This window comes from Fistularia commersonii, chromosome 11 (genome assembly GCF_037954325.1).
Source record: "Fistularia commersonii isolate RoL2024-O1a breed Wild chromosome 11, RoL_Fcom_v1.0, whole genome shotgun sequence".
In the NCBI taxonomy this organism is placed as follows: domain Eukaryota; kingdom Metazoa; phylum Chordata; class Actinopteri; order Syngnathiformes; family Fistulariidae; genus Fistularia; species Fistularia commersonii.
Window position 1 is genome coordinate 11,218,385 of NC_141294.1, and position 18,179 is coordinate 11,236,563.

An 18,179-nucleotide genomic window follows, 5' to 3' on the forward strand; every position below is an offset into this window, starting at 1 on the left:
AGGCCACATCTGGCCCGCTGGTCTTTTTAATCCAGCCCGCCAAAGATTGGTACAGAATTCATACTTGATGTGAATGATTGAATGATTGGATCAATGAAAGTGGGTGCTCAAATAGGAGATATTTCATTTTTGGAGCTACTTGAGAACACTTGAGAATTTTCTTTTTCTGATTGATTTAGCATTCAATGTGGACATTGTGGTATACATGAATGAGCTGGACGTGAAGCTACAGGGGAAAAACCGGTTTGTGCATGAAATGCAAGCAAACGTCAGAGCCTTCAAAACCAAGCTGGTTTTATTTTCAAAGCAAATGTCAAACAAATGTCAGACGAGTCTGATATGTACTGTTAACAAATACGTTTTTTTTTTTTTTTAATGTATCGTATCTTGTGGTGACCCGGCCCGTCTGTCAAATTTTCAAAGGCAATGCGGCCCCTGAGCCAAAAAGTTAGCCCACCCCTGATGTAACTGTTAGCGTTGTTGTTATTATTAGTAGGAGCTCATTTGTGCCTGTTACTCCCCCACCCTGTGTTTATCACTCTATTTTCTATTTCTCTGTCCTCTCTCGCGCTGTCTTTCTTTCTAATCCCAACCAGAAAGAACGTCAGACCGAAGGCTGCTACATTAAGCTGAGATCTGTCCAAAGTTTCTGCACAAGTAAAAGGTTGTTTTTCCTTGCCACTGGCGGCAAGCGCTTGCTCATGGGCAGAATGTTGAGTTTCAGAGTGAGGTCCAGACCTGCTCTACATGGAAAGTATCTTAAAACAACTCGGTTGTGATTTGGTATTACGATACATAAATCAAAATCTGACACGACTTGACTTCCTCAGGTCATTTTGACCCCTCCTTTTACTGGTTGACCTATAACTCTGTGCCCTTTGAATCCCCACCGAGTTTCAATTAGTGGCACTCAACTCTCACTTAGAAACCAATAACACATGTATCTAGATTAGACAGAAGAGTTTGCCAGAACAATTTCGTTACACAATCCAGTTTTAAAATGAGCCGTCCAAGTTGATATCTTTTGTTTTTCTGAGTACAGAAGACCACTGCTTAACACTTCGGAGTGGTATACGATGCATACTGATCCATGCAGACTAGGACATATGTAAAGAGTGAAAGAAAACATTTTATCAATCCAAAATATTATTAGACTGTTACAGTTATATAGAACTTTTTTGATTGATTATAATCTTCTCTTAGTCTACAAAAATAGGTTTGTCACAACATTAGTGTTTATTAATTTACGCATTGCCCATACCCCTCATCCTGCACTCAGGGCCGCATGGCCAGCAGAGCCTGTCCCAGCTGTCACTGGGCGAGAGGCAGGGCTCACCCTGGACCGGTTCATCACAGGGCCACATATCATTCACACATCTGGAATTAAGCTACAACTGCATGTTTTTGGACTGTGGGAAGAAACCAGAGAACCTGGGAAGAAACCCACACAGACACAGGGAGAACATGCAAACTCCACACAGAAAGGCCTGCCCCTGATTCAAACCACAGACCTTCTTGCTGTCAGGAGGAAGCGCTAACCACTGGCCACCATGCCACTGTTCAAAATCAGTAAAATAAAATATTCTCACATGAGATGAACTTCAAAAATGTACAGCGATGTACGCATACTTAAATAGTCACTCACTAAGTTTGTTTCACCATGACCTTTCAATTATTAGGTAATGTTTTTTTTTGTCAGACATCAAACATGAATTTGATTATGTGTATACATCTCTCGCAAAATCTCGAAGTTACAAAAGTCTAGGTTGAGGAGGTCTACCATTATTCAATATTGCCCTTTAACAATTATTAAAATTGTACCATTCCCATTAAGTTAGATGATTCCCAAACTGTTGAAATGCCTTTTTTCTAATCCATGTTTTCCCTGCGGTAATCATGTGGAAACAAATTGACTCTCTATCCTCTATCCTTCTCTCTACTGCTGAAGAAGTTTCAGAAGGTAAGACTAAGCAAAGCAGACCAATTTCTCAGTTTTTGTTTGCATGAGATAACACTGTTTAAGTTATTTCCCACAACCTGAAGATGTCATCCAGTTAACTCTATCTGAGGTCGTGTAAATGACCAAATAAGCTGCATTTGCATTCATCACCACTATAGCTATTTGTCGACGCAGTGGATCCAGACAGTGTGGTTGGTCAAACCTGCACGTTGTGAGATTATTCCTGCTGGATGTTGTTTTCACTATTTATTTTTAAGTCAGTTTGTTGAACTTGGCGTTGGAATGTCGTGCGGCCAGCTTGGCTCCTCTTACACAGCGAAGGATGTTAACATTAGTTTCTGCCTGAGAAGTTGGTTCAAAAGCGGTAATTGTGGCGATATATTCCTGCTATGACTGCAACTGGCCTATGTGAGGGATTCGGGAGGAAGAGCCTGAATAGTGAGGGTTTCAGACAGCGGGCCAAAATCACAAAAAAAGGATGTAATTTTGGGAAGCTAAAATAAAATGAAAATAATAATCAGGGAGTATGTGTGCGATGACCTTTTTAAACTGGGGGGTCTTTGATACAAGAATTGCTTAACTTCTTTTTTTTTTCTGAGCATATGAAATCTTCAGCTATGACCTGCAGCTGAGCCTTTCCAGCAAACACATGCTGATACTGAAGCATTAATAATTTGGACTTTAACTGAACCTGCCGCAACCGCAACAGCAACAGCAGAGTAATTTCTCATGTCAGTCAAGCAAGGCAGTGAGCCAGAATACAATGCAGCATCGTGGTAAAGGATATAGGCTGTAAAACAGGCTCGAGTTTATGAGTTTCCGTAACGCTTGGATTAACTTGTTTTCTTAAAACTCTTGGACCGGCTGCAGCCAAACAACTGGCAGAAAACACTGCAGCGCATTCCTCTCATGGATCTACAACATTAACATAATTGTGATTTTTATCTATATGTTTATAGGAACACGACTCGACATAACCTTTAAACATCCCTTTGTACAAGAAAATAAAAATGGCATTGTGGAGAACACTAACAGCAGGCAGCTGCTGTCTGTGAAATTCTAGGATAAACCCACGGTTTTATACCTGTCCAACTGCATATCATTACAAGTTGTTCAAAGAAAACATTGTTAAAACGATTGTTGAGACATTTGATGTTTTATGCAACGCCACGTACCTGGGTGTTCTTTCAGATGTGTTCGGTGTAACAACTCGCGGCTCATCATCAACCTTATTGCATCAATGTTGATGCTAACATTTCCTCCAGCCATTTGTGACCATCATTAACCCTAATGTTATATGGTTTTATGTTAATCCTTTAAAGTGACATATAAAGTTAATAATTTAACAGTCTATCTCTTATTTGTGCCTTTCTTGCACTTTCATGATGCTGTGTACATTTCTATGTCTATATATGGATATGATAAGAGATCTTGCTTCTTTTCCAGACACAGCGGGTCAATCTTGTCCCAACAGCATTATTCGTAATGATATAGCAGGGTTGCGCATGATAGCGCCTGTTGACTTGAGCTCTCGGTGTCCGCCATCAGCACATCAATCATGCGAGAGGCCAAGGGGGAGCCATTTGGACTTGTTGACAGTTTAAGGAGTCCAATGGAGTGTGAGATTTACTTGCTTGCATGTGTTAAACCCATTCAGAAATTTCAAAGCTGTCCAACTGTAATCTTTTTTTTTCTGAAACAGTTATGAAAATTATGGAAAAATTGAGATACGAAAATTCACCCTGGCAATAATGCAACGTGTGACATATCGCAGCAGTAAAACAAGATTGTCGCACAATAAATCAACGCAGTTCTGCTTTAGCTTCATGTCTTCTCTTCAACTAAAATTCTACACTATTTGAGAACAGCACAAAAGTGAAAGCTCCACATCAAAGAAAGAAGGAAAAAGCTAAAGACCAACCTAGATTAATCTTTTGATTTAAAGAAAGTTGAATTATAGTCATTGTTATGAATGTAAATCTATATGTAGATGCACTATCAATGTATTTGTATCTTTGTGTGTCCAAAAGCATGAATCCCTTGTGCAAGTTACTGAAAAAATTACTTTTCCATGGCGTGCCTGGCGTGTTATGATTCGTGAAACAGGGGTTGGTGATTTGGAAGAACTTTGGGGTGGGGGTGAGGGGTCAGAATTGTGATCTAGTCTTCCTGTTTCCTTTCTGTCCTGCAGGAGGCACAGGGTCGGCGGGGCGGGGGGTGGGGGGTGGGGGGGTGGGGGTCACAGGCCAGCTGCAGGGGATCGTGGGAGATGATTTGTCATATGACCGTTTGCCTCGGGTAGCTCTGGTTCCAGGACAGACTGAAAGGCTCTGTTGTCTCCTGTTACCAGTCTATTGATGAGGATGGTTGAGTTGGGGATCAAAGGGCAGAAAAGCTTCCTCTGTCAGTGTGTACCTAGCCTGCTGCAGTCGATATGGTCTGATGGATGTCTTTCAGACCCTGCTATTTTGTTTTCAAGAGCTTTACTTGTTTTAACAAACCTTGACCGATCACAGTTATGAGAATACCACAGCCTTTAAGAGGAATATTCCGCCAAAAATTGAGATTTTTGGGGGAGGATAACAATAAGAAATCCTATATATTAAGTTCACCAGCTTTGGTGAATAAAAAATGCACAGCCTTTTGTTGTGGCACAAGAAAGAAAGGCTGCTTTTGTTGTTTCTTTCCATCGTCTTTCTTGCAGATTTAAATATCAGGAACTTTTGGACAAACTTTTACAACCCTTTCTTTTCAAGCCTGTTTTTGTGCTTTTGTTTATTAATTTTTAAAATGTGTTTCCATTTTAATATCAAAAAGTATATGCCTAAAACATTGCAATGCCTCAGCCTAATTGCCTTCCCCCCATAGATTCTATGGCAGACCGATACCAGTCCAGGGATCAATTGGTACGTGGCCGCACAAGAAATAATCAATTATTTGAGTTGGATTTATTATCTCTATCTGAGTCTGAACAATCTGTATTTTGAAAAATCTTTTATTTTGAAAAATGACCGGAATCTCTCGGTTACATCTCGATTACTCGAGCGCCAAAAATGTATCCCACAGGCAAGCAAAATGAGGAAAAAACAGACGTCAGACGGAAAGTTTCTTTTCGAAGGGGAAAAGGTCTAGTGAAGAGAAAGAAGAAGAGCCTACAACTTCCAAGAAAAAGAAAGATTTTAACAGACAATACCGGGAGTTCTACCTGAAATATGGATTTATCGTAACAGGTGATTCCCACAGACAAAGCCGGTCTGCATAATATGCAGCAATGAGGCCTTAATTATACTCATGTTATGTTGTTGTCGCAATGTTATGAGGAAGCTGCTAATAAAGTTGCATGAGAGTACACAGTGGATTCACGTTTATTATTATAGTATATAAAACTGTCAAGCGTTGACCGATCTGCGGTGATAAAAAGGTTAGGGGGCACTGCTCTATGGAACTCCATTGCATAGAGCTTTTTAATGCTGTGCCTTTTCCAAATAAGCCACATGTACTCACCTGCCATCCATGTGTTTTAGAAGAAAACATGTTTCATCTGCCCAGGCAACCATCTTTTAGTCTTCAAGGTTCAAGTTCTGAGGCTCTGTTGCCCACTAGATATTTTCCTTGGATAATAGAGGTAAACATCTGTTTCTCAAGAATGACTGGAATACATTGTGTGCTCTGACATGTTTCTATCAGAGCCAGCAATAACTTTTTCAGCCATTTCAAAACTGCTGTCCCAAAGAGGAGAAAATCGACTCAAGGGTCGGACAACTTTCTCAATGCTTCATTTCGCCTTGGCTGCCCATGACCCTCTTGCCAATTCTGTGCTCTGAGAGCACCCTGCAAGAGCTTCGATTTTGAGTATTTTGCCCTGACCCAGGTCTCACAATTTAAGTCTTGTCAAAATCACTCAGATCCACACATTCCCCCATTTGTCATGCATCAAGTACATGAGGACACAATATTCCCTAGCGAAGTAATTCCCGCTATAGAAACCATGTTTGACATTTAAGACGGATAATACATGTTTTTGCACCCTACCTGTGAGTGTTCATAAAACTATTAAATGATCAGTGCACGGCATAAATAATAGTTTCAAATAATGATTGAGCTACCTTTCATCTGTGTATTGCTTGCAGTCTCGCAGGATCAGCAATTTATATAATCAGCAGTTGAAAGGGGTGCGCAACCATAAGTTGCAGAAGTGCCCACTGATGAATCGGACCTTAATTAAGGACAGGATGAAGATTATCTGTATCAAACACAGAGTTATGTTTGTGAGCCATAATATGTATTACTATTATTTTCATCATCACTCATGGCGCTCCAAAGGGCTCTGACTCATCTTCATCTTGGGTTACTCAGGTATAATGCTGATGAGTGATATTACTATTGTCATCCTGGATATCGATCACTGCTCAGTTCTTATCCATTGATCTATATCTGCCTGTATGATAAGATAAAATAAAATAAATCAAAAAAAACAGAAAAAACACAACCAGCAATGCAAGTATCCTACATTGATTTTGCCATGCTGGATCGACACCAACATAAGTTCATAATGCATCCCAGAAGTCCCCATTACCAACGGGACATCTGTGCTCAGTTGCATCCAGATTCATGAATAAAAATAAAGATAAAAATAAAAATAAATACCGATACTGATCTTCAAATTTATTTAATTGGCTGTTAAAGTTAAGATGGCATTTTAAGAATAGACTTATTCATACCGTGAGAAAAAGAGGAATTCAGCCTTCCAGTTAAAGAAAGAATAACAAAAAGAAACAAAGGAAAAAAAAAATAGAAAATAATAAACATACTTTAGAGCACTCATGTGACGCAACCATCTAAAATTTGTTTGTCATGGCGTATCTGCCTTCAAAATGCCATCCTACTTTAGAAATAGTCGATAATGATAGTGGCTTTCTGCGTACGGTTCTTAGTTTTTATGACTGTGGGTTGCAAGATTTTCCTACGCAGCAACAAGTTGTGAGGAATTTGAAAACTGACCCTTTTTTATCATTTTGTCTTTCCCCAGTCGAGTGAACATATTGCAGGATAACAAAACTGCTGTTAGCTTCACTAACTTTTGAAATTGGTAATAATGATACCAATAAATCTTTCTGCCAAAACAAAAATCCCTTTGACTCACTGCAAAAATCAGACATGCTGGCTTCCCTTCATGAAGCCCAAACAAGTACTTTCCGTTCTCTCATGAATGTGTGTTCTTGTAAAATGAGCCTTGAAAATTGATTCCCCAGTAAACATGACGGCTATGAAACCATTGCGATTAGGCCAATCCATCAGTGAGTTCCAGCACAGTGTGTGACGAAGGATCACATGAGCTATCAGCATGGACTGTAATATGAGTTTGTCCAAAAACTTCTCTCAGTGGGTAGGAAGGGGGGCAGGGGTCTGGGTGACCCATGACGAGTACAGTGGTTAACCTTCTCCTTAGCTTTGAGAGACCAACTGAAATAAGGAATTACATAAAGGCATAGGAAAGGGCTGCGGCAAAGCTGGATGATGAAGCATTCAAAAAAGTACCTGTCTACCAACAATACACGGACCTCTTTTGTTACTACCCTGTGAAACTATGCGGCCCAAGAAACTTATTCTGAAGTGTGGAAAACACATTTCTCTACAGTGACGGAGTTTTTGCTTCTGCAGCTTTGAAATACTTGTTCATCATTAGACTCGTACTCCCGACACATCTTGGCAGAATCTGAGTGTTGTCTAGGAAAACAAATAAATAAGACAAACACGTCCCTGAAGACATAACCTAAAAGTATCGCATGGAAATTAGAAAGGCATAAGTGCATGACCAGGTATTTCGTGGGCATCTTGGGGATGCTGATGACTGTATTATCCTCCTGTGTTTTCTGAATGCACTTCAACCTTCAACGCTCAAAGAGCCATTTGGACCCGTTTCCCCCAGAAAACACCAGGTGCTACAAAACTCTTTTAACATTATGGTGTAGCTAACACTGCATATATTTTTTCCCCTTTATGCTATGTAAAAAAAAAGACCATGGTGTGTTGCGGTTTTGAAATCAATGAACTGCTAAAAGAGAAAAAGGAATGTTATTTCTGCACGCAACAAAAATATTTTTAACTCTGAAAAAAGAACACTGTGGGACTTGAAGTTTACGTTTAAGGTAAATACTCAATGTCCACATGAGCCATCCTCTTCTTTATGAAATAAATGGCCAAACATGAATCATCGCCCGCAGCAAAACCAAAAATGCCACTTGCTTCCGTGTGCAGTCATCATTTTAGCGTGTGAGTGGGGCGTGCTGTCAGCTGTCACAGCAAATAAAAAAAGGACTATTTCACTGAACACCACAAAAAATATATTTGCAAATTAAATATACAAGTAAAATATTTTATTTACTTGGTTATTGTGATTGTTTTTTCCTGAACTCCAATGCACAGTCTCTGCGCACCAGGACTGTAAAAGCTTAAAAAATAGCATTCTCCATGGATGTTCCACATCACCGGTTGTGGTGCATATTTCGAGTGAAAAGAACTGAGACATATTTTATTTCAATGCTACAAGATCGTTACAATCTATACATTTAGAATTATAACAAAAAAATAACAAACTATGATAAGAATAATTCCAATTAATTACGCATTATCTATTTTCCTAAACCACAGGGAGCCGCAGCAGAGGGATGAAAGAGCCACATGTGGCTCTGGAGCCGCAGGTTGCCCTCCCCAGGTATAAGCATTTCTAAGATCCATATTAGTGAAGAGCGCTGCGTCTGACTTGCTGCTTGCAGCTCAAATGCCGTGGATACGAGAGGAAGACAAAACCGGTTCTTTGCTGCAACCTCATTCCAGCCAAAGTTCCTGTACTTTCTTCCTGACAAAAAGACTCCAGCTTCTGCTCGGGTTGGTAACTGGAAGGATTAAAAGAGGAGAGACTCTGGATTCATGGGATAAATGGCCAGACTGGCAGGAAAACAGCTTCAACACGGGCACAAGTCTACACCGACCCTCTGCTTTCAGTAGCTTTTCAATACAGAATACACATTCACTGGTGAAGCCCTTACATGCTCTATAAGCCAATGACATGATGGTGATTCCTCAAAGCTTACTGTAACCCAATACCAAAACTTCCCCGCTGAAGCACAGTTCAAGCAGACAGCCCACATGGAAGGGTTTTACCAGAAAGGGAGGAGATTAAGCAGTTTGTCTTTTGGAAAATATATCTGTATGAGGAACACGAAACACACTAACTGGTGAATCATATTACCCTCGGCAGGATGATAGCAATGAGTAACCAAGCTCCATTTCTGTGGAAACATCTTCAAATCTCGATCTGAGGGACGGACACCCTCTCTTCGTTTAAGAATATGCTTAAAGCCTGCCTTTTTGAGAAAGTCAGACTAGCCCTTAGTTATGCTGCCATGGGGAATATCCCATGATGCACCTCTCTCATTCCTCGCACTCTTCTTTACCTGCCTGCACTCACGTCCCTTCATCAATACATGACAGTAACCTCATATCTTCTCCTGAGTCCCTGTGCTTTCTCACGTTTGCAGATTCCCAGAGGGAGTGGCTTGTTGTTATTTCTTCTATGAGTATTAAAGCCACAGTTTTACCATATATTGTTAACACTACTTTTATTAGTCGCAATGGGTCATATCTGCCTTTCCTTCCCGACCCTCTTCCCCCGACCTCTCTCTATCACACTCTTGCTTTCTTTATTTCCACCCTTTTCTCATTTTTTCTACCCCACCCAATTGAGACTGGAGGCCACCCAGAGCTCAGATCTGTCATAGATTTCAACAAAGGTAAAAGGTAGTTTTATTTTTCCCATAACTGTCACCAAGTGCTTGCTCAGGGGTGGAATGTTGGGTTTCTGTAAATCATTTTAAAGAGTGGTGGTCCAGACATGCTTCTTATAGAAAAGGGTCATGAGACAACTGTGTTGTGATTTGGCGGTATATAAATAAAATACTCGACTTGACCTTACTGGGTTCCTATCATAGCAGACAGGAGCTGACAACATGGATGGATGGTTTGTTTTTTCATGGGCCGGAATGTGGGGGAGAAACAGGTGACGGGTCTTTTTCAGTGGCCAGACAACAGGAGCCGGGAATCGAACCGCCACCCTTCATTTATTTAAGACATAATATTAATATTGAAACATTTTATTACAACTATCTTACTCATAGCTAGACTGCATCTACATATCAGATTTATTCTGAGAGCAATCAGATCCTCCTTTTAAGTTATGCCTTTGACATTAGATAACTCAGGAATGCTATTAATATGGGACAGGTGCATTTGGAAAAAAAAAGTCACAAAGAAGGTAAGTAATCAGTTTTGAGTCACGATGTTTCCAGAAGAAAGAAAGCCTTTTCCTCTTTTGTAGTATCCAATGGTTATAGACATAGTGAGTGTAGATGTTGTCTTTAACTGCGGTGCTTTCATTTTGGCCTTGAGCTCAGACGCTCAACAGAAATGCCGCCTGGAATTCATCCTCAGAGTCCGTCCTTGGTTCCCATCGTCCACGCACCTCATTCAGTTGACCTGAAAAGGCCTCATTATTACCGATACATTCAGCCCAAGTGCTGACCTGAGCTGGGCGCATTAGCTTAATCCTATTCATCTAGTTGATAGGGGCCAAAGGGAGGGGCCCCGAGATGCCATGGGAGACACTGATTGGGTGTGATGTCATCTACCTCTGCTGCCGAACCGGACTTTGCCTCTAAGTGCTTTCCAGTATATTTGGAGATCAAAAGCCGCACTCGCCAGAGCAGCTTTAATCACCTCCTCTGCTAGGGGCAGGTGTGTGTGTGTGTGTGTGTGTGTGTGTGTGTGTGTGTGTGTTTGGTACGGATATGCAAAGGGTTGCTGGCATTTCCAAAGATAGCCAAGCTGACATTTCTATTGACTTTGATGTCGATAATCCCTCACAAGTTCCCCAAAGCTAACTGATATTTTATGTGTGCATGTGTGTGGTCGCGCATGCGTTTAACCACAAACTGTGTGTTTGCTTGAGCAGGTTGTTGGGTCCGATTCAATGTTATCAGTCTTTACCTATGAACCTATTCCAGTTTGGTAAGTAAACATTTTTTTCCCCAAGAGATTCAAAAATCAGAGTAACATCATGGATGATGTTTCATTTGCGTTCTTTGATCCCTCCGATTGCCCCACAGACAAATCACATTTAAAGGCCAAGACATCCCTGTAGAAATGGCATTTTGGCACCACAGTCATTTATAGTCAGGTGTTGGGGAATCAAAAGCAGAAAAACACTTTCTTTGGGTAATGCAGAGGTTAAATCCTTTGCCAGTTTGCGTAGAGGAAATATTATGGAGCATTATTTCAGGCTTTTCTCTTTCCCCACCTCTATGACCGGGGTCGGCAACCATCTACGCTCAAAGAGCCATTTGGACACATGACCCATGGAAAAAGAAACACAGAGAGCCACAAAATCCTTTTGAAATGAAGATAACACTGCCAAGATTTTTTTCCCCCTCACGATATGTGTAAAAAAAAATAAAAAAAAAACTATAGTGTGCTAATGTCATGAAATCAATGAACTGCAACAGAAAATAAAATTCTATATCTGTCATAGCTGAGGAAGGAGTGCCTGACCCAGCCGCGAGGACACTCAGGAGGTAGGGTGTCTTACAGGGTTTATTTGGCGAGGAAGGTGAATGGGGAGCTGTGCTGGGACCAGGATGTCACAGGGGTCTCAGAAACAAGGAGCTTGCAAGGAGAGGCTGTCGACCGTCAGGAACTCGGAGCTGAGGAAGCGCACGACAAAGAATGCAGGGGGATAATGAACTAGCGAGGAAGAACCAACAATTTGTCACCATAGAGCCAGCCCCACAGGGTGCTCCGCCAAGGGACAAGGTACTAGCACAGACAGGCTTGACCTGGAACACATGGAAGGTTGTGTGAAAGCGGAGGCTGGGAAGCAGGCGAATGGCAGAGGGGCTGATTATGGACTCTATCTCAAATGGGCAGATGAATCTAAAGGCCAACTTCTAGGAGGTAGATATCAATGAAATGTCACGAGATGAGAGCTAGACCCTTTGCTCAGGTGAATAGACTGAAGCAGGAGTCCGCCTCCAGTCAGCAAAGTGGGGGTTTTGCTCAGAGGTGCGGTGCAGCACAGCCAGGGAAGCAGACCAGATGTGCTTGCAGCGCATGTGGACGGATATAGACCGAAATGGCAACGATCTCCCATCCGCGGGGAAGAGTGGTGGCTGGTAACCCAGAAAGGCCTCGAAAGGGGACAGACCGGTGGCAGCAGAGATGTACGAATTGTGAGCATACCAGGTGAGAAACTGGCTCCATTCGGAGGGGTTGGCGTATGTGAGGCATCTGAGGGTCGCCTCAAGTTCTTGATTCATTTGCTCTGTCTTACCATTGGACTAGGGGTGATAACCCGAGGTGACGGAAACCCTGGCGATGAGTGCAAGGCAAAACTGCCTCCACACCTGGGAGGTGAACTGAGATCCACGGTTGGATAAAATTTCTTGGGGGATGCTGTGGAGGCGGAAAACGTGCTTGACTAGCAATGGGGCTGTTCCAAGGCTGAGGGGAGCTTCCTGAGGGAAACGAGGTGACATACCTTGAGAACCGATCCATGATGGTGGTCACTCCCTTACAGGGGGGAAGGCCAGTGATGAAGTCATTGGCGATGTTTGACCAGGGTCTCTTCAGAATGGTAAGTTGTGGAAGGAGTCCAGCGGGCGGTCGATGGCAGAACTTGTTGCATGCTTAAACAAGACACACAAGAATGTAATCCTTATTCTTATGGATGAATTTCCATCAGAAGCAGTGATTTATTAGGCTTTCTGCTGATACCTGGATGGTCAGAGAACTTGGCAGAGTGGGCCCAGTGGATAAAACGAGTGGACCGAGGTGGGGATGTATGTTTTGCCGAATGGTCCGGAGCAGGGGTCTGGGTCCATCTGAAGTGCCTGGCTAATGCCCTCCTCAATGTCCCAGGCAAGAGGCCCAACAGTGCAGTTAGGTGGCAGGATGGGAGCTGGGGTCTTGTCAGTGTTGTCTGCAGAGAACTTGTGTGAAAAGGCATCTGGCTTAGTGTTCTGGGTACTCGGGTAGTGAAGAGAACAAGAGTTGATTTGGGAGATGAGAGACCAATGGGATTGACGCGAGTAGAGACGTTTAGCTGACTGTAGGTGAGACAGGTTCTTTTGATCGGTCCAGACTAGAATGGGGTGTTCAGCACCCTCCAAACAATGCCACTACTCTTGCAAAGCAAGTTTGATTGCTAGGAGTTCCCGATCCCCCACATCATAATTTCTTTTGGCAGGGGATAACCTGTGGGGGAAAAAGACACAAGGATGAAATTTCCCCATCAGAGTCCACGCGTTGGGATAGGACCGCACCGATCCCCGTTTCAGAGGCATCAACCACAAGGGGAAACTGTTTGTGGGGGTTGGGCTGGATGAGGACAGGTGCTTTGGAGAACCACCTCTTCAGGTTCAGAAAGGCTGAGTTGGCCAAGTGAAGGTGGTCTTGGTGGACATGAGAGCAGTCAGTGGGGAAGTGGTCTGACTGTAATTCCTTGTGAAACGATGGTAGTAGTTTGCAAATCCTAGGAACCTCTGGAGCTGTTTGTGGGTCTGTGGGACTGGCCACTCCAGGACTGCTTTCATCTTCTCCAGATCTGTGTGAAGCTGTACGTCCTCTAGGATGTAACTGAGAAAAGAGACAGATGGCTTGTGGAACTCACATTCCTCAGCCTTGACGTCGAGACGATTCTCTGAGTTGCTGGAGGACATGTTTCCAATGGTCAGCAAGGGACTTTGAGTAAATAAGACTGTCATCCAGGTAAACAAATACAAATTTGTTCAGAAAGTCCCGGAGTACATCGTTAATCAGGGCTTGAAACACAGCTGGGGTATTGCATCATTGCATAGGCTGAAAGTCATGACCAGGTGTTTGAAGTGCCAAATGGCACTCTTCCATTTGTCTCCCAGGTGGATACGAAGGAAATGGTTTTCATTGCAGTGGTCGAGCTTGGAAAATAAATACTTATTCTTGAAGGTGATCTGATGCAGTCCTCTGTGGTCGATACAAGGCCGGAGCAAGCCGTCCTTCTTACCAACGAAGAGAAACCCTGACCCAGGGGGAGATGAGTTGCTGATAATACCTGCAGCAAGTGATTCGTGGATGTATCTCTCCAGGGCCTCCCTTGGGAAATATTATAGAGCCGACTGGAAGGTTGTGGTGCCCTAGGGAGAAGATTTGTTGCGCATTCGTAGGGGTGGTGAGGAGGAAGAGAGAGACCCTTATCTTTGCTAAAGACTGACTGGACTCATGATATTCTTCGAGGACAAGGGACAAGTCAACTGGATCAGCTTCTTTGAGGTTAGCTAGAGACAGACTTGACGGGATGGCACTCTGCAGGCATCAGGATAGGCAGTAAGAGGACCACAATTCAACTCTGTGCTCAGACCAGTTAAGGTGCAGGTTGCGGTGTTGTAGCTAACTGAAGCCAAGGACAATGGGTGAGTTCAATGTGGGGAAGATGTAGAAGGATATTTGCTCACAGTGATTTCCAGAAATTATTAACTCTAAGGGCTTGGTCTTGTGGGTGATCCGGGGTAAGGCTCAACCGTTTACGGCAGAAATGTTCAATGGCGTGGACAGAGGTATGGTTTCCATGGTTGAGCTGAGTCTGATCAATCACTCTCTGGCAGAGTGCAGTGAGGCAGAGAGTGTCGTCATTAAAAACAAGAGTAGCAGGGAGCATGAGTCGAGAAGAGGTACCTCTTCTGAGGTGGCCCATCAGCCTTCCTGCATTTTCTGGCAGTCCCTGTCCTCTTGGCCGAACAAGACAGGAGGCTACAAAATGACCAGAGGATCCACACTAGAGGCATTGGTTGGAATGCATTCCCCATTTTAATTGTCCCAAGATTTCTTGAGTGGGCAGTGTGATCAGAATCCTCACTGAAGGTCTGAGATCTTGGATGAATTCCTGAAAGGAGCAGCCAAAACTGGATGGGTCCTGTTAACCAGGTCTATGCCCATCTCAGGGCCTTACTGGAAAGGAGTCCAAGGACTAACTAAATCTTGGCGTTGTCGTGGGGGAAGCAATGTGGGGGAACGATGAAAGGCCAGGGTGCGCTGTAGAAGAAATCTCCTACAACGGCCTACCTCTCCTGAGAATTTCTCTGGCATGGGTGAGCTAATATCTCAGGAGGTGGTGAGGGCCTGGGAGCAGAGGAGACCACTGTTGGAAGAAGATATGGACTAGGCCGAAGGTTCAGGAGTAGCCAAGTCAGCTGATCCAAACACTTGTTAGTGTTCTCTTGTTGTAAGCTGAGGGACCTAAGAACAATGTTGTGGGAGGGAACAAGAGAAGTCTGTTGAGCAACAGCTCGCCGGAAACCGTCCACTGGGTCAGAATGGCCAGATTGTTCTGTCATAGTTGAGGAAGGTGTGCCTGACCCAAATGCAAGGACACTCAAGAGTTAGGGGTTAAGGGGTTTGTTTGGCGAGGAAGCTGAAAGGGGAGCTGTTCTGGGACTGGGTTGTCTCCTGCGGGATGTCATGAGGGTCACAGGAACCAGTAACTGGCAAGGAGAGCCCTGGTCAATCAGGCTCACTAGTGCCAGGGGCTGCACCCAGAGCCCTAGCCCTGGATCCCAACAATATCTGAATGCAATAAAGACATTTTGAATGCCAAAATAACCCCCTCTGGATTGAAGGTTCAATGTCTATTTAAGTCCTCCTCATATTTATGAAATAAAAGGCGGAACTTAAATGAGCCCCCTGCATCTAAACATAGGTTGTTTAGATGCAGATGTTTAGATGCTGAAAGCCTGCTTCCATAGGCCTTCAGCACGTTCACTGGGTTGTGCAGTCAGCTGTCACTGCAAATGCAAAAACGACAATTTCACCGAACGCTGGAATATATTTATTTGCAAATTAAATAGCCTGTTGTAATGACAGCATCTGAATGTCAGGGCTGTAAAAAAGCTAAATAAATGTCATTGCTGGTGGGTGTCACTCTTCTGTGGCTGTCGCACATATTTTGAGCCACAAGAAATTAAACACATTTCATGTTAATGTTACAGTACCACCATTATCTTCACATATAGATTTACATTAAATATAACAGCTACCATACTAGATAAGATTAATTTAGATTAAATACTCATTATTTATTCTTGACTATACTATACTATACTATACTATACTATACTATACTAAACTGTACTGTCCTGTCCTGTCATGTACTATAATATGCTATGCTACGCTAAGGTCTGCTATTCTATATGGTGCTACTATGTGTCTGATTATCATTTTGACTCATCATTGGCATTGCTTTATGATATTAGTGTCTGTATTCTCTTGAATACCAATAATAATGACAAATAAATGAAATGATTTGAAGGGATTTTTACACTCTAAAAACCATTAAAATATGTTCATCCGAACTGCTCTTTCTTGATCTGAGTTGTACAATCTCTGCCTCTACTTTGGTTTCATGCAGGAGGCACAAGATTCCACACTAAAATATTTTCCTCCAAACAAATATCTTACTGCTTTTAGAGCAATTGAACATGAAATAATATAGTCAAAACAATGAACATTACCTTCTGACATATTTGTTTGCATTCAACTTAATATGCTTGATATGGTTATAATATAGAAAAACAAAAATTGACCAACACGAGAAGGACTCCTACAATTTTAGTTTTACATCATGTTTGTGCTGGAAACAATCAAGAGGTGGTGTACAAGCTAGTGTATATTATAATCTATGAATTGCAGTTTTGAAGCACAACTATATTTTATACTTTTTTCTTGATTGGGGAATATATCTTGTCAGCATCCTATTCTAAAAATAAATATATTTTTGATTTCCAGTTTCCATTTAACCTACTTTTGTATTGTTTTATGCATTCTCATGCAAATAGGCCACATATAGATCCAGCTTTTTGTTTGAGCAACTTGTCTTTCATACATTTGACACAAATACATTTTTGGATATAACCCCCACATTTGAAAAATACAGTATATTTTCGTGGATTATGCCCTTGGGGGTGCAAATGGGATTTTATCATAATTACTGGCCGTTCACAGTACGTATAAACAAATGACAATAGGAATGAAGAGGGAGGGCACTTGAGCATTGGGATGTATAGAGACCTGACAGCTATCCACTGCCAGTCTGTGCTTGTCTGTTGTTGACTGTCTTCCGCGGCGCACAACAGGTGTTGGAGCCTGTCAAACACATGGGCAGGCTCTTATCAGAGCAGAGTGAAGTGTCGGTGGAAAAAAATGAGGGGTTTCTCAGACAGGTCATCTCCTGCTGGAGGAAGCGCCCTGTCATTTGATATTCTCCATCCGAGCTTACCCCTTCCCCCTCCTCCGTCCCATCCTGCCTCCCACTGTCAGTCATATCATTCCACACCTCCTCCCAGACCATCACTCATCTTGCTTTCTCTACTTCAAAAGAGATTCACTCATGGTATAGAAACCCATTTGTGTGTGATTTGACACAAGACCCATCGTGTCTATTTTCACCTCTGTGGAAAGGACAGCCCTTACTTTCATTCCCTTTAATCCTTTTTATATTGCTTTCTCAGCACGTTTTTTAAAATTTGATTTCAATCTTGAACCGTCTCTGAATATGTCCTATTCATCAATTCTTCACCTCCACAAAAAAGGGGTGAAAAGAATGTCTACTTGAAAAAAAAAAAACTTACTGCAATTACAAGATACGTACACAAAGAGATGGATTTCAACTTCCCAAAGTTCCCAAAACAAACAAATTATTATTAATAAATCAGAGTTTAATCATTTGTAGGCTTTCATGCTTTTTTCAGATTTTATCCAACTAAATGATGTCTAAGGTATATTACTTTTGATGTTAACTATTATGATCTCCAGGGCTGTGGCTCATTTGGTTCGGCTGTTCGAATCCGCAAGAGTGTCTCTGTTTTCAAATTGTCCTTGGGCAAGACGCTAAACCCCCAAGTTGTTCCTGATGGCCTGGTTTAGCCTTGCACGGCAGCTCTACCATCATGGGTGTGTGTGTGTGTGTGTGTGTGTGTGTGTGTATGTGTGTGTCTGTGTGAAGGGGGTGAATGCTTTCTGGTGTAAACTGCTTTGAAACTGCAAGATGTGAAAGCGTGAGGAGACCATTTGCCATTGAAGATAATCTGCTGAAAGGGCAAAAGGGGAGCAAAATCACAGTGAGCAAAAAGTCAGTACA